Source organism: Thamnophis sirtalis, unplaced genomic scaffold (assembly GCF_051295495.1).
Source record: "Thamnophis sirtalis isolate CommonGarterSnake01/CBP01778 unplaced genomic scaffold, rThaSir2_p1.2 scaffold_10, whole genome shotgun sequence".
Classification (NCBI taxonomy): domain Eukaryota; kingdom Metazoa; phylum Chordata; class Lepidosauria; order Squamata; family Natricidae; genus Thamnophis; species Thamnophis sirtalis.
Window position 1 is genome coordinate 13,358,980 of NW_028261390.1, and position 26,908 is coordinate 13,385,887.

Sequence of the window (26,908 nt, forward strand, 5' to 3'; positions counted from 1 at the left end):
CCCACCAATGTCTTTTTATGAGCCAAGAACGGAATTTTATGGAATCTTACTTGATGCTTCTTTCTAGATTGATGAGAAACTATTGATTATACATTTTGACCATAATTTTTAAGCCAAGCATTTATCTGTTTAATTATCATGCTTGTGAGTACACACATAACTAGCTTCTAATCAAAATGTTATGCAATACCTTAACAACTGATTTACTGAAATCAAGATATATTATTTTATTTTATTATGTTGTACGAGGTGCAATGACAATATAACCTAACCTAACCTAACCTAACCTAACCTAACCTAACCTAACCTAAACTAAACTAAACTAAACTAAACTAAACTAAACTAAAACTTATGTCAGTGTTCCAAATGTCATCCAGAATTAAATCAGAATTCAAGGCATAGCTTTCATCAAACTTCCAATTTAATCAGAGACATGTTGGTACATCTGTGAAAACCCGAATCTGAAAGCTTCCTGGGTTTCCACCCAGTTGAAAGTTCATGATCCTGTCCCCACACCCACAAGTCCATCACATGGTCCAATCTTCCACTGCCATGCTGGCATTTCTACCCATCTAGTTCCAGTCAGGTGCAGAGGTGCGGAGACAAAGAATGACCTTGGGCTTCTAGAAAGGAATGTTTTATTTTAACAACAACACATTCTACTCCTTACTATCCTTCCGCCCAATTCCCCACTAATGAAACAGCATAGTAAAGAGAGAGAGAGAGAGAGAGAGAGAGAATGTAGCAGGCCAAAGATCCTAAAAGGAATCTGAAGGCCGAACAACTATGTTACATCTACAGCAGAGGTGGGTTGCTGCAGGTTCGGCCCAGTTCAATCGAACTGGTAGTGGAATTCAGGCCAGGGTCGCAGAACCAACAGCGACCCAGGCATGCCACACCCCTGAACCGGTTGCCTTGCCACTACTGGGCTGCTGCCATTTTGGATTTTAGTGACTGCAAGTGCGCAGTTCACTGTAAATTTCACTGCAATTGTAGAAGACTACAATTGTCCAATTTTTTAAAAAAAGATTTGTACCGCAAGACTGATTATTATCTATGCTGACGTTGGGTAATTATCATTGTTGTTTTAAATATGATTTACAGACTAGTATGTTTATGATATTAATAGCAGTTGTCCTTAATTCATCAGATTGTATTTGGCCCCCTTCTTAAACATAAGATCATTGCTCTCCTCTGATAGTCTGACATTTCATTTGTTCTCTGGGATTTCTTAGTACATAAAGCATGGGCCAGAGCATCAGCCTGTTCCTTCAGTCTTATAAAATATATTTTATCTGTTCCTGAAGAGTAAGCCTATTCAAAGGAAAGACCTTCATTCTGCCTCCTTCACTATGTTCATAATAATTGACTGCAATAATATGCACAAACTTATTAAAGAAGACAACAGCTGTCTTCTTTTGTTACTTAGTGTATTGCCAACATCATGGAACACAAGACAAACTGATTCTTTTATTTTTGAATGACATGAAACTCTTTTTTGTTGTTGTTAACATTGTTTATCTCTCTGTTTCTTGGGTTTTCTCATGACATTTTTTTCTAGGCCTGGATCATTTTCTTTATGATCTTTCCAACTTTATTTTCTGATTGCAAGGTTGTTGTTTTTAATAAAGCATGCATCTTTTGCCGTGTTCTAGATTTTGCCTTTAATACAGCTGTTAGCAGTTGCATTAGAATTGGAATAAGTGACCTCTGAGAAGCTTCATCGATTTCATGTATTTCGTTCTTCACCAAACATACAATTGGACTCATGCAACCCAACAGGTTACAGTGTGATGAGCCACTTGATGGTTCATTGTATTGTACTGAATCTCCCCAGGATGATCACAACTCGAAGCTACATGTAACATTTCTTTTAATAGTAATTTCATTGAAGATTGTAATTTAAAACAATAAAAATAAATGTGAACTAAAGAATCATATAAAGTGTAGTAAAAAGAGAAAAATAGATAGGAAATAGAAAAAAAATACAAATATAGTAAAGAAAAAGAAAAATATATAAAAAGTGTCACAACAAATATAAACAATTTTGGTAATTCATCACCTTCTCTTAAAATGTAAGTGATGTCTTCTTCCCATATTCCATTGTCTTATCTATAAAAACACATAATATTTCCAGTAATCAAAAGTTCATTAAGCTTACCAGGGATAATAACTTATCTATTTTAATCTTGATCAAATAAACTAACTTTATATTCCTTCTTTTTACTTCTAACAATCTTGACCTTTAATCTCTTCAAATAATTTCTTAGAACTTGATTTTTTTTCATATTTATCAAGTTCTGGGTCCATTGTTCAAAAATATCCTTCAATATGTCCAATGTTAATTTCATTCGGTATAGTAAAAGTAGAAGTGTTCTTCTACTTTCATTGTAATCTTTATAATTCTAATGTTGCTTCTAATGCTCAACTTTCAAAATTTTAGTATGTATGTATGCATGTGTGTGTGTGTGTGTGTGTGTGTGTGTGTGTGTAACAGAATTAATAAAGAAAAACATTTTCCCATGGGAAGGATTCCTATAATTAATTCCAATTTATTAATTATATATTTGTAACTTTCCCAAATCAATATTTTCATTTTCTTTTTTGCTATTTATTCCAAAAGTCCTTCAATTTTTTTTACTTACAACTTCTTTCACTAAAGATTGAAAGAATCTTTCCCAGTTTTCTAAAACCTGATAATCCAAAAGTTCCTAATATCTGAAAAACTATTAACAAGCCATTTCCAAAAGTGATTTAAAAGGATGTATGCAAATTCAGTATCCACAAAGGCATCAAACATAGTTCCAGCAAGATTTTATGTTTATTCATCAAATTTTGACATCCCCCATCTCACTCATAGCAATATTATGAGTGTACAATTAAGACATAAAGACATATTAAAAGTTTTACATAGAAAGATGGCTATTCCTTCATCTCCCAGATGTCTAAACTGACCAGAAACTGCTGTCTTGGGGTCTCCTCATAAGGGGCAACTGTGTGGAGCACTTGTGAGTAAACTCATGTTTGGAGAATCAATCAATCAATCAATCAATCAATCAATCAATCAATGAGAATAAAGCTGAAAGAGACCTTGGAGGTCTTCTAGTCCAACCCCCTGCTCAAGCATTTCAGTTTCTTCTTAAAAACTTCCAGTGATGAAGCACCTACAGCATCTGAAGGCAAGCTATTCCACTCGCTAATTGTCCTCACTGTTAGGAAGTTTCTTCTTAATTCCAAGTTGTTTCTCTCCTTGATTTGTTTCCATCCATTGTTTCTTGTCCTGTCTTCAGGTGCTTTGGAAAACAATTTGACTCTCTTCTTCTTTGTGGCAGCCCCTCAAATACTGGAATACTGCTACCATCTCACTGCTAGTCCTGTTCTCCAGACAGGCCAGATCCAATTCCTGCAGCTGCTCTTGATATGTTTTTATCTCCAGGCCCTTAATCATCTTAGTGGGTCTTCTTTGCTTTTTCACCCCCAAAGTCTCAACATCTTTTTTTTTTGTAATGTGGTGACCAAAACTGTGTGCAGTATTCCAGGTGTGGCCTTACTAAGGCTTTATAAAGCAGTACTAATACTTCACATGATTTTGATTATATGCCTCTATTTATGCAGAGTTGGTTTACTCATTGGCTTCTTATTCTTCCACAGTCATTGGCCCAAGCGTGGGCTTCAAAAATTTCAGCAATGGGTTCTCTGTCTAGTTGCTGGGTGGGCGTGGTCATGGTGGGCATGGCCTAGTGGGCCTCCTGCACCATGGTGGGGGGGGGCATTTTTGTCTTGCCCAGGCTCCGGAGGATTTCCTCGAGCCTCTGGGAGGGCAAACATTGCTTCCCCCAGGCTGCAGAGACTCTGCAGAGGCCAGAAACTTCCTGAACTTCTGGGAGGGCCATATTTTCCCCTCCCCTAGCCTCTATGCATTTACCTCGCATCCAAAACAGGCTGCGTGGCAACTCCTGGGAGGAGCGAGGTGGAGTGGGCGGGGCCAGCCAGTGGAGGGATTTGGAGGTTCTCCAAACTGGCCGTAATGTTAGCTACGGGTTCTCCTGAAACCAGGCGAACCCCTTAGTAGCCCATCTCATGCATTGGCCTCACTTTTACCTGAGCTGTCTTCCGATCACCGTTTCTTCCCCAGAAGCCTGAAGCCCCATACGACATTCCCTGGCATGCGACAAGAGCTTATATTCATAGTCAGACCGCTGATGCTACTTCGGTTGGCTCAGCGGAAGAGGAAAGCATCTTGAGCACGCCCGCAAGCCAAAGCAACAAGATCGTAGATAATAAAGATATGCAAATGACACTGTATCAGTGTTAAATAACATCCCCATTTATGCAAATTGGTCTCTTTCATAATGCAGATGTTGCCTGACCCATTTAGAAAGGTAGTGAAACCGCATCGCCTTATTAGCTGAGCTGAAAAGCGGGTAGAACGGAAAGCCTCCATGCAGGCACCGAGGAAATACAAAAGCTACCAGGATAAGAGATTGATGACTTGGAGAATTTATTTCCCGCATAAGAAGAGAGGGGGAAAAGAAAGCCACCTAATTTGCTGCTGTTCTAGTTAAGATCATGGCAAGGGGGGGGTGGGGGATGGGGAAGGAAATGCTGACAATGACAGGCCAGATACAAAGCGGCTTTATCAACTAACAACCTTAATGAGAAATGTTCTGGCTTGGGGTTTGTTTGGTGTTTTTTTTTTAATCTCCCCCCCCCCCTCAGCAGGATGGCTGCCCTTTTGCAGCCTTGCATTCCGATCATGTGCTCATGTATGCTGATAACAGCATGCAACCAACCTCCGCATTGTTAGGAGGCCCATGGATAGCGGCAGTATTGATTGTGAGAACAGAGGCATCCTATTCTTGCAAAACCTCCAGAGGGAAAAAATAAACAGAAGGAATCTCTCTCTCTCTCTTTCTCTTTGCTTCCGACCATGGAGAATATGTGGTCATCTTTAAGAAGGCTTCCACTGCTGGTTTTTATGATGCCTGGGAAGTTCGTATGGAGCAATTAGCTCCGTGGACAATAGGCTCCCTGTGCCAAAATATGCAGCTATGAGTAGCAGGTGGTTGTCCCAATCAGTTCCTCTCTGTGCATTGTTTGGAAAGGTTTCTTGGTGCAACGGACCACAAGAGGCTCGCAAAGCCCATCTGCATGGGCAGCTCCCACAGCTTCCTAACGGTATGTCATTCTGAGGCTCCCTTCCAGCAATAACTAATGGATGGTTGGGTAGCTGTTCAACCAGAAGCAATAGCAATAGCAATAGCAATAGCAGTTAGACTTATATACTGCTTCATAGGGCTTTCAGCCCGCTCTAAGTGGTTTACAGAGTCAGCATATCGCCCCCACAGTCTGGGTCCTCATTTCACCCACCTCGGAAGGATGGAAGGCTGAGTCAACCTTGAGCCGGTGAGATTAGAACCACTGAACTGCAGATCACAGTCAGCTGAAGTGGCCTGCAGTACTGCACCCTAACCACTGCGCCACCTCGACTCTGAAGGTGGATAGTGATCTTGATGTTGCCACCAGGAAGGGACAAGGAAAGGAAATCACATGGGACTCTTTCTGCCTGTTGCGCTGGAGCATCTTAGCTTGATTCTGAACCTCTTTTTTTTCTCAGAATCCATTCTTTTTCTCTCTTTCTTTCTCCCTCCCTCCTTCCCCTTCTCCCACTCCCTCTCCTTCTCTGTTATCAAAGCAGGAGGTTGAGCCACAATGCAGTTAGTTCAGGGATGGGCTTCAAAAATGTAAGCAAGGGGTTCGCTGCTTGGTTGCTGGATGGGCATGGTCATGGTGGGCGTGGCCTAGTCAGCATCCTGCACCATGGCCCTCCCCAGGTTTCAGAGGCTTTCCTGGAGCCTTTGGGAGGGCAAAAATGGCCTCCCCAGGCTCCGGACGCTCTCTGGAGGCCTTCCCAAACTTCCAGTAGCCCCATTTGTTACACTCCCTGAGCCCCCACATGCACCCTGCACTTACCTGCATACAAAACAGTTGCGTGGAAACTCCTGGGAGGGGTGGGATGGGAGGGGCCAGCCAAGAGTGGGATTTGGGAGTTCTCCAAACCGCACAGAATCTTAGCTAGAGGTTCTCCCAAACCCCTGCGAACCCCCAGCAGCCCACCCCTGCGTTAGCTTAATTCTGAATAAGCATATTGCATGTAACCCGCCCACGTGGTTTATAAACCCTTGATTTCAAGGCTTAGTGCAGGGATGTCAAACTCAGGCGCCCCCAACACAAGTGATGTCGAGCTGGCCAGGCCAATCCCGGCCATGCCCTCTCTCCCCTCCCAAGGTCAAACACGGCTCTCAATGAAATCACGTTTGACACCCCTGTCTTATTGTAAAGTTGGCCATGGCTTGTTTTTGACTGATGACTTAGTATGTAATGTGAACAAAGTCATAATATTTTCCGATCGTGATCATTCCAGCTCCGGCAACTAGGGATGATTGCAAAAAATTGCTTTTTTTTTACAGCACACTTTTGAAAGGGCAGAGATTCAGATGAGTCCCTTGCAGCCACTGTTGGCCATATACCGTATGTTCTAAGCACTGCCTATGACACAACTTTCACTTAGTTATATTTTTATAAGGACACAATAGAAGTCAAATCTGAATCCAAGCTCCTAGCTACCACAGTATGTATGTATGTATGTATGTATGTAGGTATGTATGTAGGTATATATGTGTGTGTGTGTGTGTGTGTGTGTATGTATGTGTATGTGTGTGTATATATATATATATATATATATATATATATATATATATATATATATATATATATATATATATATATATATATATATATATATATATATATATATATCCTGGAAGCACGAAGCCTGAAGATGACGAATGAGACTTCGTCGAAACGTCGCCAAGACACCTCCAATTTTATGCGGGAGAAAACCCAAATAATCAAAGACATATGTTTGTGTGTGTATGTATGTATGTATGTATATGTATATGTATATATATTAGTGTTTGTTTTTACAACCCCCGGTATGCCCAAATATGGGAGGAAGATCACTACTTCCATTCTCTGTCCTTCGGCTCGTCACAAGAGACCATCCAGGCAGAAACCCAATATTTTTACTGTTGCCTTTTTTGTTACATTTTGTTGTATTTGTGCTGATAAATAAATAAAGGGAGACTAGTATAGATCTATTTCAAGCTATTTAGCTCTCATCAGCTAGCCATACCCTTACTGGGAATCGAACCTGTACTGTATTGCATCTTAGGCAGATGTGTTAACCACTAAGCCACAGAGTTCGACTCCTTATCAGTCAAGCCAGGGTGAAAGGTATCTATTTAGATTTACAACCCCCGGTATGCCCAAATATGGGAGGAAGATCACTACTTCCATTCTCTGTCCTTCGGCTCGTCACAAGAGGCCATCCAGACAGAAACCCAATATTTTTACTGTTGCCTTTTTATTACATTTGTTGTATTTGTGCTGATAAATAAATAAAGGGAGACTAGTATAGATCTATTTCAAGCTATTTAGCTCTCATCAGCTAACACATCATGGTTAACACATCTGCATAAGATGCAATATATATATATATATATATATATATATATATATATATATATATATATATATATATATATATATATATATATATATATATATATATATATATATATATATATATATATATATATATATATATATAACGCTATGCCAGCTCTTTTCTTTCAGTTTGCAGCACGATCAGTTGTGTACCGCTTGCCAACAAGTATAAATGATCACCAGGTAGATAAATGTGATAGATACTTTCCTGGGGATTCATGAACCGTATTTTATAAGAGGAGAAAGTGTACCACCATCAAAGCCAAATGATATAAACTTTTTTTTAAAGGCAGCAGGGGGGAAGGTAATAAGTGCCTGTTTGGATGAGGGAGATGCTACAAAGAAGGCTTAGACTTTTAAGAAGATAATCCTGTTGGGTAAAATAACTTTTTCAAGTTTTGGTAAGGAAGGTAGACCTTTATCATTCCATTGTCTGCTCTATACTTGCTTTGACCTTGGGTTGTTCTGCTACCTTCTATTGCTTCTCATAATGCAATCCGGCAAGAATGCTTCAAGCTTCGTTGAAATGCATGTGGGGTATGCTCCCATTGTAGTTCAGGTACAACACTAACAAATGAAAAATAATTATACATATTTAGAGTCTTCCAAGGATGAAGCCGTATATGAGCTTCATGAATCAGCAAGCAAGCAAGCAAAGGAATACATTGCATTGTTTATATTAGATGTATTATATTATGAGCTGTGGTGGCGCAGTGATTAGAGTGCAGTACTGCAGGCTACTTCTGCGGACTGACGGCAGCTTGCAATTTGGCAGTTCGAATCTCACTAGGCTCAAGGTTGACTCAGCCTTCCCTCCTCCCAAGGTGGGTAAAATGAGGATTCAGATTGTTGGGGCAATATGCTGACTCTGTAGACTGCTTAGGGAGGGCTGTAAAGCACTATAAAGTGGTATATACGTCTACGTCAGGGGTGGGTTCCTCCCGGTTCGCACCGGTTCGCACGAACCGGTTCGTCGGTGAACCCGGAAGTAATTAACTTCCGGGAACGCCGGTACCGGTCCTGGCCCCTGTCGCTGCAAAGCGCCCTTTTGCCAGCGCATCGCAGCTCACTTGCTCATTCCCCCGCCCATCCGCAGCTCGCTCCCTTGCTCCCCCACCCGTCCGCACTAAGCCCAGCCTGCCGCTGACTGATTGGCTGGAGTCCAGCCAATCAGTGAGCGGGCTGGAGGCGAAGTGAAGCTTTTTTCACGCTTGACCTCCATTTGAAAATTCCCTTCGGCCTTCACTTGCTGCTTCCCCCTCAGGTAAGCAACAAAGCCCCAGTAGTGGGACTCGGGTGGGTGGTGGTGGCCCAGCTTTCGTGAGGGAAGGCCTCCACCATGCGGCCGAAGCTGGGTGGGGGGGCAGCATTAGCGGCGGTGTTAGCAGCGGCGTTAGCGGCGGCATCAGCGGCGGCATTAGTGGTGGCATTAGCGGCGGCGTTAGCGGCGTTGGCGTTGGCGGCGTTGGCGGCGTTGGCGGCGTTGGCAGCGTTAGCGGTGGCGGTAGTGGCGGTAGTGGCGGTAGTGGCGGCGGTGGTAGCGGCGGCTGCGGTTGAAGTGGGGGGGTGGCGGCCTAGGTTTCACAAGGGAAGGCCTCCAGGCCTTCCCTTGCAAAAGCCACGGGCTCGTGTGCACTACGCGGCCGAAGGCGGGTGGGGGGGGCGGCGTTGGCGGCGGCGGCATTAGCAAGCCACTCCCATCCGGTCACATGGGTGGCAAGCCATGCCCACAAAGGAGGCCACGCCCACCGAGTAGGTTCGAACAAATTTTGAAACCCACCCCTGGTCTACGTACTATTGCTAATTGCTATTACCAATTATCAAAGTCTCTAGGCAGTTGACCATGCATTAAAATGTTCCAGGACAAAGAAAATACATCCAAGGCAGAGTTCTTAGGTTTGTGATGCAACATTCTTCTAAAAACGATGAAAGAATTTGTGTGACCCTCTCAATGAATAACCTCAATGATTTTATTGGGATTAGGATTGTGCAAGAAAGGATTATTAATACTTACTAAAGGATATATGGGACATGGTGACTCAGTGGCTAAAACACTGAGCTTGTCGATCAGAAAGGTTGGCATTTTGGAGTGAGCTCCCGTTACTTATCCCAGCTTCTGCCAAACTAGCAGTTTGAAAGCACATAGAAATGCAAGTGGGAAGGTAACAACATGCTGTTCATGTGATCCTAGAGACCTCTCTGGACAGCACTGGCTCTTTGGCTTTGAAACGGAGATGAGCACAGCCCCCGAGAGTCGGGAACGACTAGCACAGATGTGCAAGGGGAACCTTTACCTAAAGGATACATAAATTATGCTTTCTTGATTTAGGATTCTTTTTCTCAGTATATTAATAAATTGACCTTTTAATCTTTTTTCCCCATCCAACAATGCCTTTCTCACTTTAAAAGGGTTGAAGGATTAAATAATAGTTAAAAATGCTGAAATTCATTAACCAAGTCACTATGGATAAAGGCTACTATATGCCACAGCAGAAATAATCTGTTGGGAGACAACGATCCACCAAGCCTAGGACTAATAAGTTGCTGTCTAAGCATCTTGGCAACTGCTCAGAAAATGGATTTTAATAACTAGGTAACCCCAGAAGCATCAACTTTGATTAAGATCAGTTAACATTTATGCCAGAAAGGACTCTAAAGTCATCAATTGATTTGATTAAATCTGGCTTAGAAAATTCAAGTTTATTAGTTTGTATGAACATGTTGATGACTTTTTTTTTTATAGAGAGAGAAACCGGGAAACTCGGGAGTTCACCATTCTACCCATCAAGCCAGCTGATTACTGCCAATCATAATAAATCATAGACATTTGCAGAATGCAATATTTACTCTGGCTAGTTTCAATGCACTTGGTTTAGCAGTCGTTGATGGTAAACACCCCCAAAATTCCTTCCTGAGGATGACTTTGTCCCTTGACTCTCATGCCATAGAGCAGAGGTGGGGAACAATGGCTCCTTTATGACTTGTAGACTTCAACTTCCAGAATTCCTGAGCCAACATGGCTGGCTCAGGAATTCTGGGAATTGAAGTCCACAAGCCATTGTTCTCCAACCTTGCCATAGAGGATGTGCAGCATATCAGTGGTGGGTTCCGGCCCAGCGGTGTCCACATGGATGTGTGCAGCATGTGTGCACATGTGCGCAGCACACACATGGGTCTTAGTGCCTCTGTGAGCTTCTACGATGCTCCAGCTGCTCTGCGGAGTATCGTACAAACGCTGCATGCACCATGCGTGTGCGCAGAAGCACGGAAGCCTTAAAAGACAGATAAGGAGCTCGTGCGGGCAGGTGGGCCCTCTGGAGCACCGTACCGGAACGGTATCCAGTGCTCTGGGCAGGCTCCGGTACGCCCATACCGGGACCTGCTGCCTGCAAGCCACCACTGCAGCATATCCAGTTGCACTGTGATTTCTAGCAGAACCTGTGTGATGCAGTAACTCTGTCCCTTATAAAAGAATTCTCAGGAAGAGATTATCACTGATGCATCTATCTTCTAGCACAGAGGTTTCCAACCGTGGCTACTTTAAGACTTGTGGACTTCACCTCCCAGAACTTCAACTCCATTTCAACTCAGACTTCAACTCCACAAGTATTAAAGTGGCCAAGGTTGGAAACCCCTGTTCTAGCAGATCATAAGAACATTATTGCCTGCAGTGTGGTCACTTTTTATTCACTGCATCATTAGAATGATGCACCAAACATTGTCTCATAAAATTAAGTTTCTTTTAACATTTTTGCCTCCCCTTCTTTCTCCTTTCCTTAAAAAAAACCCTTTTAATTGTTTACGTTGATATTCTTTTATTATTTTTGCGATGTACATAGAATTTTATGAAAGCCTGCAATAAATATTATCTATCTACATGTCTGCTCTGACTATCACAATACGCTAAAAGTTCTAAGCACAAATCAAATAAGAAATGCTTCAGCCCAAGAAATCTTGGAGTTTATTACCCCCTTGGAGAAATTTAATGCAGTGGTTCTTCTCATTTGTTTGCCCACAAAAAAAAAGTATGTAATTCTTTTCGAGAAATGATAGCCATTAAAAATCATAAAGAAGATGTCCAACCAGTTAGTTTTTGAAGCCTCTGAAACCGGCTGCTAGATATTCAACAATAATGTAAAGTTATTTTGTGATGTTGAAATACCCAATAATCTTTTTAACCTTCTAAAGCTTTGCTTAAAGCAGCTAGCAAGCATCAATGCATGGGATACTGTGCCTTTAAAAAAAAGATTCTTTAAGTGCTTTCTTAATGGCAGGAAAGACAGGGCATTATGAGGAGTGAAATGTGCTGCCTCAGGAGAGTACCTAGTTGAAGAAAGATACGATACACAACCAATTCAGCGCTGAACAAGAAAGATCGGAAAACAGATGTGAGAGGAGTCGGCCAACACTCGTCAAGGGGGAAACAAGTTTACAATACTGAATAGTGCAAAGTCAGCAGAATCACACATGCAAAACAGGAAGTGAATGAAGCACAAGGCTATTTGGCAACTTTTCTAAGTCTAGATGAGGAGTGGAAGAAGACTATGGAACAAAGCAGACAAAATAAGAAAAACAGGAAGCCTAAATTGGCTGCTTAACTGCCAAGGACTTACCTCAACTAAAAAGGTGTTTAGCTCTATTCTGCTGAGAAACTACCTACCTGTTTCAATCTCAATTGTCCTCTACTAGAAACCATGTTAACACAAATTCATATGGTTTCCAGCAGAGGTGAAATCAATTTACCTTCACTTCGCAAATGTGAGTGCACAAGTCACTTCCGTGCATGCGCAGAGCATCAAAAATAGGACATGAAGATATCTGGGTGGGTGGGCGGAGCCTCCTGCCGACACTGCTACTGGTTCTCCCAAACTGGCTGAATTGCACCACTGGTTTCCAGCTAAGTGGTGTCAACCCTGAACCTGGGAACCTGGCTGAGACCATCGTGGAAGCTTTGGGGTTGCCACACCACACATGGAGGGGGGAAAATAATTAGATGGGGGTTTTGTAGCCAAAACAATAAAGTTTTTCCTGTGGGAACCAAGGTCATTCTCACAGGTGACTGGCCAGAGGAGGAATGAAGTAACCAAGCAACCAGCCAGTAACTGGATTGGATAACGTGACCAGTGACTTGGGGGAAAGGGGAAACTTTTTAATTAGATAACAGCTGTGGGAACTTTCAGAGTTGGCTTTCACAAGTTGCCAATATGATGCATTCAATAAATATTACAAAATCTCCATTCCCTCCCCACTCTGGCGCCAGCCAGTAGTGGTATTTGCCGGTTCTCTGAACTACTCAAAATTCCCGCTACCAGTTCTCCAGAACTTGTCAGAACCTGCTGAATTTCACCCCTGCCCAGGAGGCTGCAGGAAGACTTACTAGGCCCAAAATGGGGCACAGGGGGTGCAATGCCCCCCCACAGCCCATATTTGCTCCCAGGGAGAGGCCGGTTGTTAAATCATTTAAGTCCCACCACTGGGTGTAGGTATATACATATATATGTATATAGGCTATCTATAAGTGTACACTTTATGTATGTGTACACTTTGAGAGCAAGCAACAGAATTTCATTTTTAAATGCCTGCCGGTGTGCAACCAGGAGCATGTGTGTGTGCGTGAAATGACAATAAAGGTTAACTTTTGGAGATTCTAATGCACATATATAGAATGGATACATCTAAATAATTTTATGGCTGAAAAGATACACATATTTACCTGGTAATAAAGGCCACTGATCCAAAAAAAAAAAAAAAAGGAGTGATTTGTGTGGAAAAGTCCTCATGAAATTAAATTTGTACTAATGTCAATACTTTTGGCACATGCAGTAAAATATTGCCATTTTAAATAATATTTCCTCAGAAATGGAGCAGTTTAATTCAAATGAATAATGCTATGGTGTGGTGAAAATATTGATTGGGACATTCATCACAGAAAAATATTAAAGCTTTCCTATCCAAGCCGAACTTTCCACAGACCAGAAAGAAAGAAAAGTGGTATTTTTGTTAGCCTGCAATCCCATTTCAGTATGCTTGCATGATGTAAGACCAATGCAGTACATATGCAAATGAAAAAAAACAAGATTTAAGAGTTTCTTGAAAAACCATTCTCCAAAACGTAAATATTTCCCAGAAGTTCATATTGCCTCGGACGGCCTTTGTGTTAAATCACTTAACTAACTTTTTACTTAAAGTTTTAAATCTTGCAGAAACTGGGAAATGTTGATCAGCGCATGAAAATGGGCCAGTGAGCACAATGTTCAGACTATATCACATTTGCTTAGTCTTAAGCTGAAATAAAATGCAATTCATAAATTTTGTTTTCTTCTCCAAACTATACCAAAGGTTTCCATCTCTACATTTCTTTTTCATCTTTTACATTTCTCTCTCCCCCCCACTCTCTTTCTCATATTTTCTATTATAAGAAGATTTTACACAAGTTTAAAAGACTTCAGAGATATAAAAAGAAAACTAGGAAAAGAAAGAAAATTTAAAAGAGTAAAATAAAATGTGAAGAATAAAAAAGTAAAAAAAAAAGTTACCTAAAGAATCTATCTTTAATCCTTCTTTGCAGCAGTTACAAACATAGCAATGACCATCTCCGTCTTCTCATTTGGCATATCATAGTTTCCTTCTTCCCATAAACAATCCTCTTTAATTAATAAATCCTGAAATCACCAGTTCATTTTGATCCATTTTCAACAAAAAGTCCATAAAGGGTTTCCAGATTTTTATAACGTTATCACAGGTCCCTCCTTAAACAAGCAAAGTCAATTTTGTGATTTCTGCAAAGTCAGCCATTTCCCCCAATCCATTCCTTCATTATGGGTATTTCTGTATTCTTCCATCTGTCAATGAGGCAATGATGAAAGCTGACCTTAACATTAACCAGAAATCACCTCAGGCAGCTGAAAATTATTCAAGGAAGTTGTGTGCTGCACAATCTGTCTACATCTCCCTACTTAGTTTTCTATTGACTGATGCAGTGAAGGCTACCGGATTCTTCAACCAGGACTGAAGAAATTGAAAGTCTTACTGATGAAATCAAGCAATGCGCCCTTCTTCTTCTTCTTCTTCTTCTTCTTCTTCTTCTTCTTCTTCTTCTTCTTCTTCTTCTTCTTCTTCTTCTTCTTTCCTCCTCCTCCTCCTCCTTCTTCCTCTTTTTTCAACTGTGGCGACTCTACAAAGAAAGAAGGAATTGAGCTGTGAAACCAGATGCATTTCCATGTGCAGTAAGATAGATAGATAGATAGATAGATAGATAGATAGATAGATAGATAGATAGATAGATAGATAGGTAGAGGTAGAGGTAGAGGTAGAGGTAGAGGTAGAGGTAGAGGTAGAGGTAGAGGTAGAGGTAGAGGTAGAGATAGAGATAGAGATAGAGATAGAGATAGAGATAGAGATAGAGATAGAGATAGAGATAGAGATAGAGATAGAGATAGAGATAGAGATAGAGATAGAGATAGAGATAGAGATAGAGATAGAGATAGAGATAGAGATAGAGATAGAGATAGAGATAGAGATAGAGATAGAGATAGAGATAGAGATAGATAGAGATAGAGATGGAGATGGAGATGGAGATGATAGAGATAGAGATATTTGTACCTTAAAATAACAATTGCAAGACTGGATTGATTGGAGTTGAAGAATTACAGGAGGATATACAGAAAAAGTCATTCTTTAAAAGCATTTCATGATGGAGGAAGTCACTTTTTCAGACCAAAATATCTCTTTCCTATGAAACACATTTGAAATGCAATAGGAAAGAACAGTTCCCAAACTACTATTTTAATTTCAGAAATATATTTTCCTCATTACTACTCAACTCTACTATGAGTGGGAAAAGATACTACTGTACGTAGATTTCAGAATAAGCAGGCGGCAAACTGTTCAGGATTTTTAAATATTAATATTAGTACCTTGAACTACCTCTGGAAGAGATTAAAATGCCACTAAGGTGAGGTGAGCTTCCAGAATTGTCACGTTTTCTTGTGGAAAATGAAATCTGAGTCCCAGAGTGGACATGGTTAAAATTTACAGAAAAAATGTTTGTGTGTTGGGGGGGGGGGTTGGGGGGTATTCGAGTGGTGCTTCTTTTGATATACTTAGATACTCACAGACATGCCTTTATCTTCAAGTGGTTTGAGCAAAGAATAAGTGAGGCTCAAATACCCTGAATGAACATTTGGCCAAGCCTTTTGAATTAACAAAATCAATCAAAGTACTAGCAACATCGATCTTTGATTCCAACAAGACATGTAATCCTTCATCCTCCTTGAACAAACAATTGGCACATACAATCTCACCAAGCAAGTTCTGATTTTCTAAATTTTAACCACCGTTGCAACTGCCTTTGTTTTACATAGAATAGAGTAGAGTAGAGTAGAGTAGAGTAGAGTAGAGTAGAGTAGAGTAGAGTAGAGTAGAGTAGAGTAGAGTAGAGTAGAGTAGAATAGAATAGAATAGAATAGAATAGAATTCTTTATTGGCCAAATGTGATTGGACACACATGGAATTTGTCTTTGGTGCACATACCCTCAATGTACATTAAAAAAATAGAATACATCCATCAAGAATCATAAGATACAACACTTAGTGATAGTCATAGGTTACTAATAAGCAATCAAATCATACTAAGAAACAAATAAAACAATATAAATTGAAAGATACAAGCAACATGGTTATAGTCATTAGTGGAAAGAGATAGGTACTAGGAAGGAAGAGAAGAATAATACTAATACAGTCTTAGTAGATAATTTGACAGTGTTGTGGGGATTAGTTGTTTAGCAGAGTGATGGCACTCGGGGAAAAAAACTGTCCTTGTATCTAGTTGTTCTGGTGTGCAGTGTCTTATAGTGTCATTTTGAGGGTAGAAGTTGAAACAATTTATGTCCAGGATGTGAGGGGTCTGTAGATATTTTCACAGCTCTCTTTTTGACTTGTGCAGTATACAGGTCCTCGATGGAAGGCAGGTTGATAGCAGTTGTAAACTTTTGTTGATCGATATTCATTTAAGGCATGAGATTCCCCCAATTCCCCCCCCCCATCTTTTGTTTTTCAATTTAGGCTGTCATCTGCTGGTGTGAGCTCATGGTTAGGCCAATAATACAGAATATAATGCAATTTCAGGCGGGGTTCCCTCTTCCCTTTTGTAGTTTGAACAGGGCTTTGAAACCAAAACCAAGCCACTTTAATTACATAGAAAATTCACATGGAATAATAATTTGGGGAGAGAAAGAAGAGAAGGCGAAGGATGAACAATAGCAGCAGATGAAAATTACTTTGCCATAATACTTTATAAGCATTGCAAATACAGGGCACTGCATTCATAATACAAAGAGCCAATTGGAGACATCATATATTGGGCCAATTAAGCTTATATAGAATGGGGGCCATTTAATGGGGGCCACCCTTTGGGTCATAATGAAAAGTCAGGATACACGCCCTCTCTTTTAACCTTGCAGTACCACCAAGAGGGAGAGGAATGGCCTTTGTAGCCAGGAAGGATCTCCCATGGGGTTGATATGTCAGAAGGTAATTTAGGGGAAAACGCTCGTCTTTGAGCAAAATGCATGGGATACTTCCAGTAATTTGTGGCTGTCCAAATAAAGAAGAGCAACAGAATCGCTAAAGGTAGATTGACAGGCTGTAACAAAAGGATACTAAGATATTCTAATTGGGGGAAAACATTCTACACACCATACATAAAACATCAAGGATGAAGCCTGTGCATTTTCATGACAAGTTTGTTCAGAACAGCCTGCGCACTTTGAAAACACCCCTTGAAGGCACTCGGGCTCAAAAAAGAGGTAGCAAGTTGCATCAGAAACAATCACTGATATGGCTTCTCCGCATGAGTTCAAAATAAGCATGTAGTATTAGATGACTGTCAGGCAGCCAAGGAGGTGCTGTCAGTCTCTTCGTAGAGACCATGCTGCGATTGGGGAATTACTGATTGAAATGTATCTAATAGAAAAGGTAAGGAGGAGCTGCGTAGGAATTGTGGATGAAGCGGGAGGAAGTTGGTGTCAGGCCTGGAGCCAGGTTCCTTTTGGAACTTTGGCCTGTCACACTTCTGTCTATTATGTTGTTTCTATAGTGTGGAAATGGAAAGAGGATAGTAAGAAGTAGAATGTAATACAACCAAGATAAAATTCCTTTTAGAGTTAGATTTTAGATCCTTTCTCTTTGCACTTCTGCACCTGACTGTAACTGGATGGGTGGAACTGCCAGCATGGCAGTGGAAGATTGGACCATGTGATGGACTTGTGGGTGTGAGGCAGGGGTGGGTTCCTGCCAGTTCTAACCTCTTCTATAGAAGAGGTTCCACAAATCTACAGTGCCATTTAGAACCAGTTTCCAGCTCCCTCCCACCGCCCACCCACACATCATCAAGATGAAGAGCGAGAGGAGGAATTCTGGGAGTTGGAGTCCACAAGTCTTAAAGCTGTCAAGTTTGAACACCCCTGGGGTTTTTTTCTCTAAAGGGTTAGCGGTGCAAGGGTCTTGTAAGGTCTTGTAACTTGACAGTTTTAAGACTGGCTCACCTCAATGCCAGAATTCCTGAGCCAACTTGACTGGAGAAGGAATTCTGGGAGTTGAAGTCCACAAGTCTTAAAGCTGTCAAGTTTGAATACCCCTGGGTTTTTTTTCTAAAGGGTTAGCGGTGCAAGGGTTTTGTAACTTGACAGCTTTAAGACTTGTGTGCTTCAAATGCCAGTGTTTCTGAGCCAACATTTTGGTTGCTAAGCAAGAGCGTTGTTAAGTGAGTTTCACCACATTTCACAAGTTGGCCACACCCATCCAGTCACATGACTGGCAATAAGAAACAATCAGATAAGAGTGGCAGCAGCCCTCTGTCACTTAACAGTCAGAGAAAGAAGCTATGGACAGACCTGCACTAATGGAGCAAGCAGTTAAAAATGGAGGGTTGGAAGTTTGTACTTTCACACTTTCAAGATTCTGTTAATATAGCCTTATAATAAAATAGATTTTGCTCATCTAATTTAGTTTCCCGTCTGGTTTATTCAGGAAAGCTAACAACGCGAGACCTTACATTTTTATTGACAATCAAGCATTATTTGTGCAGTGAACTACAATCATTATATCTTATTGTGTATTTCAGTTAAATAAAATATATGGAGATTTATTTTATATGAATAAGTTTCAGTGTTCATATAACAAGGGGGGTTGTTTTGATCACTTTATCCTTTATTTATTATTTATCAACATAAGTTAACCAGTGATATTCAGAATTATTTTGGACACACTTTGCAATGTTTTCTTTTCTCATTCCTCCATGGCAAAACAGACATCCTGAATTTAAATATTGAAATATTGAAATCAATATTGAAATTATCTATGGCTTTATGTGCATAAGTGAAAACACACCATTCCTTAATGACCTGAACATATTTTATGCAGAAGAATCAAGACTGGAATGATTTTTTTGATTTTTTTTCTCTTTAAGGCATGCACTTCTTCCACTGAACAGCTGGCAAGAACAAAAGGAAAGCAATTAACATCTTTTGACTTAATATTTTTACTTGGTTTTCTAAGGATGAATCACAAAGCAAAAAAAAAAAAAACGGAATCCCTCAGCTGCAGCAGCATTAAAAAAAATCGCAATCTATTTCAATTACATTATTTTCTCTTGAAATGACAGCTTGAGATTGGAAGACTCTTGCTTCCAATTCATGTGAAGAATGTCTCCCAAAATGTTGCAAGTTGGTAATATAATAAGAAAAAAAAACCCACATCACACACATACACAAGAGAAAACACACAAGAGAAAAGGAGTGAAAGGAGCAAACTGGAAGGCCAATTTGACAAGGCAGGAATGCTAGGCTATTCCCAGATGGCCTCTTGGGTTCAGGGTGCTCTTCTGTTGATTGTTTAGACAGTTCTAACATGTCCTTTGCTAGCCTTTCAGCACCTTGGATAGCTCTCGAGCGTCATTTGTTCCCTAACAGTTTTAGCTGCATTCTTTATTCTTTCCTCTTGGAGACTCTGTTCTAGAGGCAAAGATAAATCTTTATATCTCTTGCAGCAATGATGCAAGAAATACAAAGATGATTTAAGAATACTGTATCTGCAGATTTGCTAATACTCACTAAACAAAACTGCAAGTTGGAAATCTTCAAACTCTGTTGTTGTTAGCTGCAAAATCATGTCACCCATCACCATCCCATGGACAACGTTTCTCCAGGCCTTCCTGTCCTCTACCAACCTCTGGAGTCCATTCATGCTTACTGTTTCAGTGACTCCAGTCAGCCAGGTGGGTAAAACAAGGCCCCAAACTATTGGGGGCAATATGCTGACTCTGTAAACTGCTTAGAGAGGGCTGTAATAGCACTACGAAGCTGTATATAAGTCTAAGTACTATTGTTATTAGATGGCCAAAGTATTTAAGTTTCATCTTCAGGATCTGGCCCTCTAAAGACCAGTCAGAGTTGATCTCCTCTAGGACTGACCAATTTGATCGCCTTGCAGTCCAAGGGACTCTCAGTAGTCTTCTCCAGCACCATAGTTCAAAGGCCTGAATTCTTTGGTGCCTTCTTTATGGTCCAACTTTCACAGCTGTACATTGTAACTGGGAAAACCATAGCCTTGATTATATGCACTTTTGTTGGCAGGGTGATGTCTCTGCTTTTTAGTATGCTGTCTAGACTTGCCATAGCTTTCCTCCCCAGGAGCAAGCATCTTTTTATTTCTTGGCTGTAGTCCCCATCTGCAGTGATCTTGGAGCACCAACTCTACAAAATGAATATTTGAAATTATAAGATGGGTTTTGATTTTGTGGTGTGAGTTCTTTGGTGCTCTCTGAGCTTGGTTGTTTTCTTGCAGATGTTTCATTACCAAACTAGGCAACATCAGCAGTGCTGGTAGGGAATAGGGTTTACTCTCATTTTATATACTAATGCCTTGTCCTATCACTGTTGATCTGACTGGTCTTGGTGGTTCCTTGATTGGGCTATTATTTACTATTAGCTTGTTTGGCAATTCCTTGTTTACTGTGAGCTTCCTTGGTACCTTAACCACGGTTAAAATCGGCAAAAAGCACTGCCTATTTATTTCACCCCATCTTCCCAAACCTTATGAAAATATGGGGTCAATAATAGTTTCTCTCTACTTGATCCAATTGGTTGGGTTGATAGTAGGTACCAGTCCAGAGTTATATGTTCCACAGATATCCAAGTACCAAGTACTTATAAAGGACTTTATAATCTAGAACTGATGTCTTCAATTATACCTGGATATCAATCACCAACCAATACAGGATACTGACCAGCAATATTATATGGTTCTAGTAATAGGAGCCCGGAAATATGTAGGTGACAAAATTTTGGATCAATTATACTATTTAGCATTTAGGCTTATATACCACCTCACAGTGATTTATAACACTCTATGGGAAGTTGCAATGTAGAAGCATTATTTGCATACTGTCTCCAACAATCTGTTTTTTACCAACCTCAGAAGGATGGAAGATTGAGTCAACTTTGAGCCCCATCAAGATTGACCTCCAGGCTGTGGGCAGAGTTTTGCCTACAATACTGCACTTTTACCACTCGGCAACCAGGATTTGCTGAATAGCTTTCAAGAGCAATTCCAAATACAATAGATTTCAGTAGTCCAACCAGATAGCAATGGTCTTCCGGCCCCATGCAGGGTTTCACGTAACTATTTCATGTCTCAATTGAGATGTCATATTTCAATTCAACATCAAATCTTACATCTAAAAATTGCAGAGCCCAAAATTCTCAATTTGGAAATGCTGGCTAAGATTTCTTAATGCTGTAATCCCAATCTATCTGCAGCATACCATGTTAGGCAAGTTTGTTATATAGGATTGTGGCAAGAAGGAATACCTTCCCAGGGAAACTCATTTTAGATATCAATTTGAGACATCAGTGATATACAGTATTTACAAAGGGCAAATCAGATTATTATAATGCTTGTTCTGGGTATCTACACTGGTTTTGTGATGTGCCGTGGTAAAATACTTTGTGTTTTGTGATCTATGAGATACAATGTCTTTTGATGCATTGTGAAATGATCTTGACTGATAAAAGTATTTTATTATTTATTGACTGGATATGTCATACATGACAGGCAGTATATCAATATTTGAAATAAACAAAATGCAAATGTCGTATATTCCTGTCTAATTTGTTAATGTCTCAATAATCATACAGAATTACTTCTGTCATTAGGAATCGGGAAGTTCAGTTACTCTTGACATGAAGGGAAATCACTTAATTGCCCATCACATTTTGAAGAAGCCATAGGATATAGATAGATAGATAGATAGATAGATAGATAGATAGATAGATAGATAGATAGATAAAGAGATAGAGATAGAGATAGATAGATAGAGAGAGAGAGAGAGAGAGAGAGAGAGAGCGATAGATAGATGATAGATAGATAGATAGATAGATAGATGATAGATAGACAGACAGACAGACAGACAGACAGACAGACAGACAGACAGATAGAGATAGAGATAGCTAGAAATAGAGATAGCTAGCTAGCTAGCTAGCTAGCTAGATAGATAGATAGATTGATAGATAGATAGATAGATAGATAGATAGATAGATAGATAGATAGATAGATAGATAGATAGATAGATAGATAGATAGATATAGGTATGTATGTATGTATGTATGTATGTACGTATGTATTTCCTCCATAGGAGGTATAACCATGAAAGGGCTATGAGATATTTGAAAAAAATACTATTGCATTTGAATGCAATTTTGGATTTTGAAAGCAAAAAGTGTGTGAGAAATTGGAAGGGGCAAGGAACAAAAAGAGATAATTATCCAAGCCAGAGCTAATAAAAAATTTAGCTACTGAGGTCACCTCAAAACACTGGACTTCTGCTAGAATATTTTGTAGGAGTAGAAATGCGATATACAGATGTAGGTTATAAAGTATTATAAAATACAAAATACAAAAGCAAATAAGAGGACAGTGGAGGGGAAGGGAAAAGGCGAAAGAAAAGTGAGGAAGGATAGGGAAAGAAAAAGAAACATTGACTACCGACTCTGTTTCAGTAGAATAAGGCATTAACAACAAATCCAATTGTTTTCTTTTACCATAATAGTATGTACCCATTTGAAGTCATTTCTACAAAAGTCTATCAGTCAATCTGTGAAACCCATACTTTATAACTTAATAAAAATGCATTCCGGATATATACATATGTAATGCTTGTGTCCAAAAAAAGTTGGAGACATTTTGTGGGCCATTAAGGAGATGTTAATAAAGCAATATTTTCCAGAATGAATACAAACATAAAATATACACTTAATTGCAACACCAGTCATTATCTATCCAGAGTAGTCTGCAATCAGCAGTGAATACATGATTCATGGCTGTATTTCTACAGGTAAAATACTGCTCTATTATTCATGAATTAAAAACCCATCAATCTCTAGAGCCATTTCATGCAAATGGTTCTCTTTGCTACTCCATTCTAATCTTTATCTAGTGTTATTTTTCTACTTCTACAGTCTACTTCTAGATAGAATCACTATCGTTAGAAACTGAATATTAAGATGAAGTTTGCCTGAACTGAGAGATGGGTGGCAAATGAATTTTATAAATTGGTAACAATAACTAAATAAAAATGAAAATCCTGGCTGATGTTGGCACGCTTGGGACTAGAGTTAAAATCATAATCAACTTTCTGTGTTTTGACATCTTTGTTTTGGTTGCTGTGGATTTTTATGCGATTAGTCCAGGAATGTCAAACTCAATTTCATTGAGGGCCGCATCAGGGCTGTGGTTGACCTTGCGGGGTGGGGGGTATGGCCGACTGGGTGGGTGTAACCAACAAGGTGGGCGTGGCCAGCTTGATGCCACTCACTAAATAGGGCTGACTGAATGGGTGTGGCCAACTTGATGCCACTTCCCAAACTGCTGGCATGTTTTAAGCCGCCCGGAGTCCTCCGGGATTGGACGGCATATAAGCTCATTAAATTACAAATTAATTACAAATTTTCCTCCTCACACTGGGTAAACCAGGCCAAAAGCCTGCTGGCCCAATGTTGTTCTTCACATGGGGTAGAACGGGCTGAAGTGACGTGGGCCAGCCCCTTACATTTTCCAGGACAGCCCCATGCCTGGATCTGATCCAGGGGTGGGTTCCAGCAGGCGCTAATGCCAGTTCACTTGTCTGAGGGCTTTGCTTGATGCGCGCTGCGCGTGCATGCACAGTGCAATTAAAATTGTTCTGCACATGCGCAGAACCGAAAAACAAGATGGCAGCGCCGAGTGGGGAAGTGGTTCAAGGGCGTGGCAGGGCTGTGTCACTGTCAGTTCCAGCGACCCAAGCCACCAAATCACTCCCAGTTTGGCTGAACCGGTTCGAACCGGTAGGAACCCACCACTGATCTGACCACATTGCGGGCTGCATCCGACCCGCAGGCTGTGTGTTTGACACCCCTGTGTCAACTGTCTCTGTCACTTTGCTTTAGCATCCTCTCATTGTCTGAAATTAATATACAGATAATTCTCAATTTATCTACATTCATAGTGCAATTGTTCAAAGTTATGGTGATGCTGAGAAATGTGATTTATAAATGATCCTTGGACCTTGACCTTATCAGCATCCCTGTGGTCCCATGATCACAATTAGGGTCCTTGTCAACTGGCCCATATTGATGATGGTTATAGCATCTTGGAGTCATGTGATCACCATTTGGTATCTTCCAATTGGCTTCCAATTTTAGATTTGCTTAATGACATAGCAAAAGAGATAATAAATGTGGGCTTGACTCACTTAACAACTTTGGAGCTAACATGTGTTATTTCTATTCAGATCTGTGCTTTGGGATTAAATACCAATTGACTAGAACCACTCAGCCTAGCAATTATTAGTAAGTAGCTGTGTAGTAATTAAGTATCTGTCAAAAGCCATGGTGGTGCAGTGGTGAGAATGCAGTACTGCAGGCTACTTCTGCTGCCTGCCAGCTGCCTGCAATTTGGCAGTTCAAATCTCACCAGGCTCAAGGTTGACTCAGTCTTCCATCCTTCCAAGGTGGGTAAAATGAGGACACGGAATGTTGGTGGAAATATGCAATATAAGTCTAAGTGCTATTGCTATTATTTCTCCTTTGCTTTACTTATCAGCTGAACATGCGCTGAATCCTCTTTCTGATTTGATCCAATCATATCTTTTTCTCTTTTCATCCCAGATACAGGTAGTCCTTGACTTATCAATTGATCCCAAAATTTCCATTGCTAAGCAAGACAGCTGTTAAATGAGTTTTGCTCCATTTTACAACCTTTCCTGCCACAGCTGTTAAGAGAATCCCTGCAGCTATTAAGTTACTAACATGGTTGTTAAGTGAAACTGGCTTCTTCATTGACCTTGGTTGCAAAAGGTGATCGCATGAAGATGGGGCATTACAACCCTCATGCCAAATGATCATGTAACCATCTGAATACAGCATTTTTTGCCTCATGAAGCTCAGCCCCCTTCACAAAAATGACCATGCAGAGCCTATAGGAGGCTTTCAGAGAGCTCCTGGGGGATGGGGTGGGCAGAAATAAGTGAAAAACAGGCCATTTTTAGCTCAATTTTGCCCTCCCAGCCCTAGAAATACTCTATAAGCCTCCTAAAAGCTGTGCAAGCAATTTTTTGACGAAAACGGGCTGCTTTTTGCTCATTTTTTGGGTCTCCCACCCCCCAGGAGCACTCTGCAAGCCCCCTTAAGTCTATTCATGCCTTAAAAAAAACGGGCCCATTTTTGCGAAAAACGGGCAGTTTTGGGGAGGTTTGCAGAGTGCAAAAACATTATTTTTTAATTTGCCTCTTCAAAACCTTGGTGCGTCTTATACTCCGAAAAATACAGTATATAGTTACATTCTTGATGGCTTGTATAGTGTTTTAACTGCATTTTGATTAAACAGCACACACTGCCGAGATCTAAAACTCAGCTGGCCAATGGGAGGAGCATGTCCCTGCCTGGTGGAGCTCAGCTGGGATGATTGAATGGAGCTGAGTGTTTACTGGCTGGACGTCCTTCCTGTCACCAATGCGGAGTTCACAGCAGATATATTCTCATTGTGCCCAGAGAGAGAAATATCTGCCTCTACCTAGGATCAAACTCACAGCCTCCTGAGGCAAGAGCTCCACCTCTAGGCCACCACACCACTCCCAATGGTGACTGAATGAATAGTTGTAAATCAAGGACTATCTATATTTTGGACAGATTGGGATGTTTTCCTTGGAAACAGTTCTTGCGGGTCACTCTCGTACGTCAGTCACGGATAGGAAGAAGGCTCTCCATGTCTAGAATACATATTTGTAGAACCTTGCAGAATTGATTCCTCTGTAATGTTAGATATAGGATGGATGAGGCTGGGACTCTCAGCATCCAAATGTCTTAGATTAGAGCCATGAATCACAATAATAAGCTGATAATCAAGCTGATTGAACGTGATGAAGAACAAGTTCTTCCTGGTGTTTTAATGCTTATGGTTGAAGTGATACCAATTATGAGGATGTGAGTTATTCACTGCAGGCGATATTTTGATAAATGTCTAAAACCTCAGGGCCATATGCCCAGATTTCAGGGCCAGACAGACAGTGCACAAGTGTCAAAAAGCGCAGCAACACAGATAAAAACAATGGAGGGCACTAGAAGGTTATTGTTTGGACGGAGTGTAAGGCCTGTAATAAAGCAAGGAAAAGAATATTGCTAATTGATTTATATGTACAGCGGGAACCTCCAGAAACACATTAACATTTCTGAAGTTATCATGGGAATAAAATTAAGAATTAAAGGCTAGGTCCTATGGAAGCATATCCATGACTTTATTCAGATTTCTTGCACATTAGCAAGAAAATAAATAAATAAATTTTGCGGGGTGATCTATCAGGCTATGCTACCATTATTCAGTATGAAAAAAATGTGGATAATATAGCCCTAAAAATCAACGATCAAAGGAGGAAATGACACACATCCAGTGTACTTCTGTAGCTGTGTCAGGGGTGGGTTTCAGGCGGTTCGCGGCGGTCCCCGCGAACCGGTTGGTTGGCGAACCCGGAAGTAAGTAACTTCCGGGAATGCCGAAGGATCCACCCGCCCGCCCACGTTTCTTACCCGGTTTTGATGAGTTCTGCGCTTCCACGCATGCACAGAACGCATACAGCGCCTGCGCGATCCTCCAGGAGCAGCTGGAGCATCGCACAGGCGCTAGTACGCATGCGTGCACTGCGTGCGTGCACGAGGACGCCGCCGGCCCCGTTCCAACCGAACCAGTTGGAATGGGGCGAGAAACCCACCCCTGAGCTGTGTATACTATTATAATCCTACTGGTTAAAATC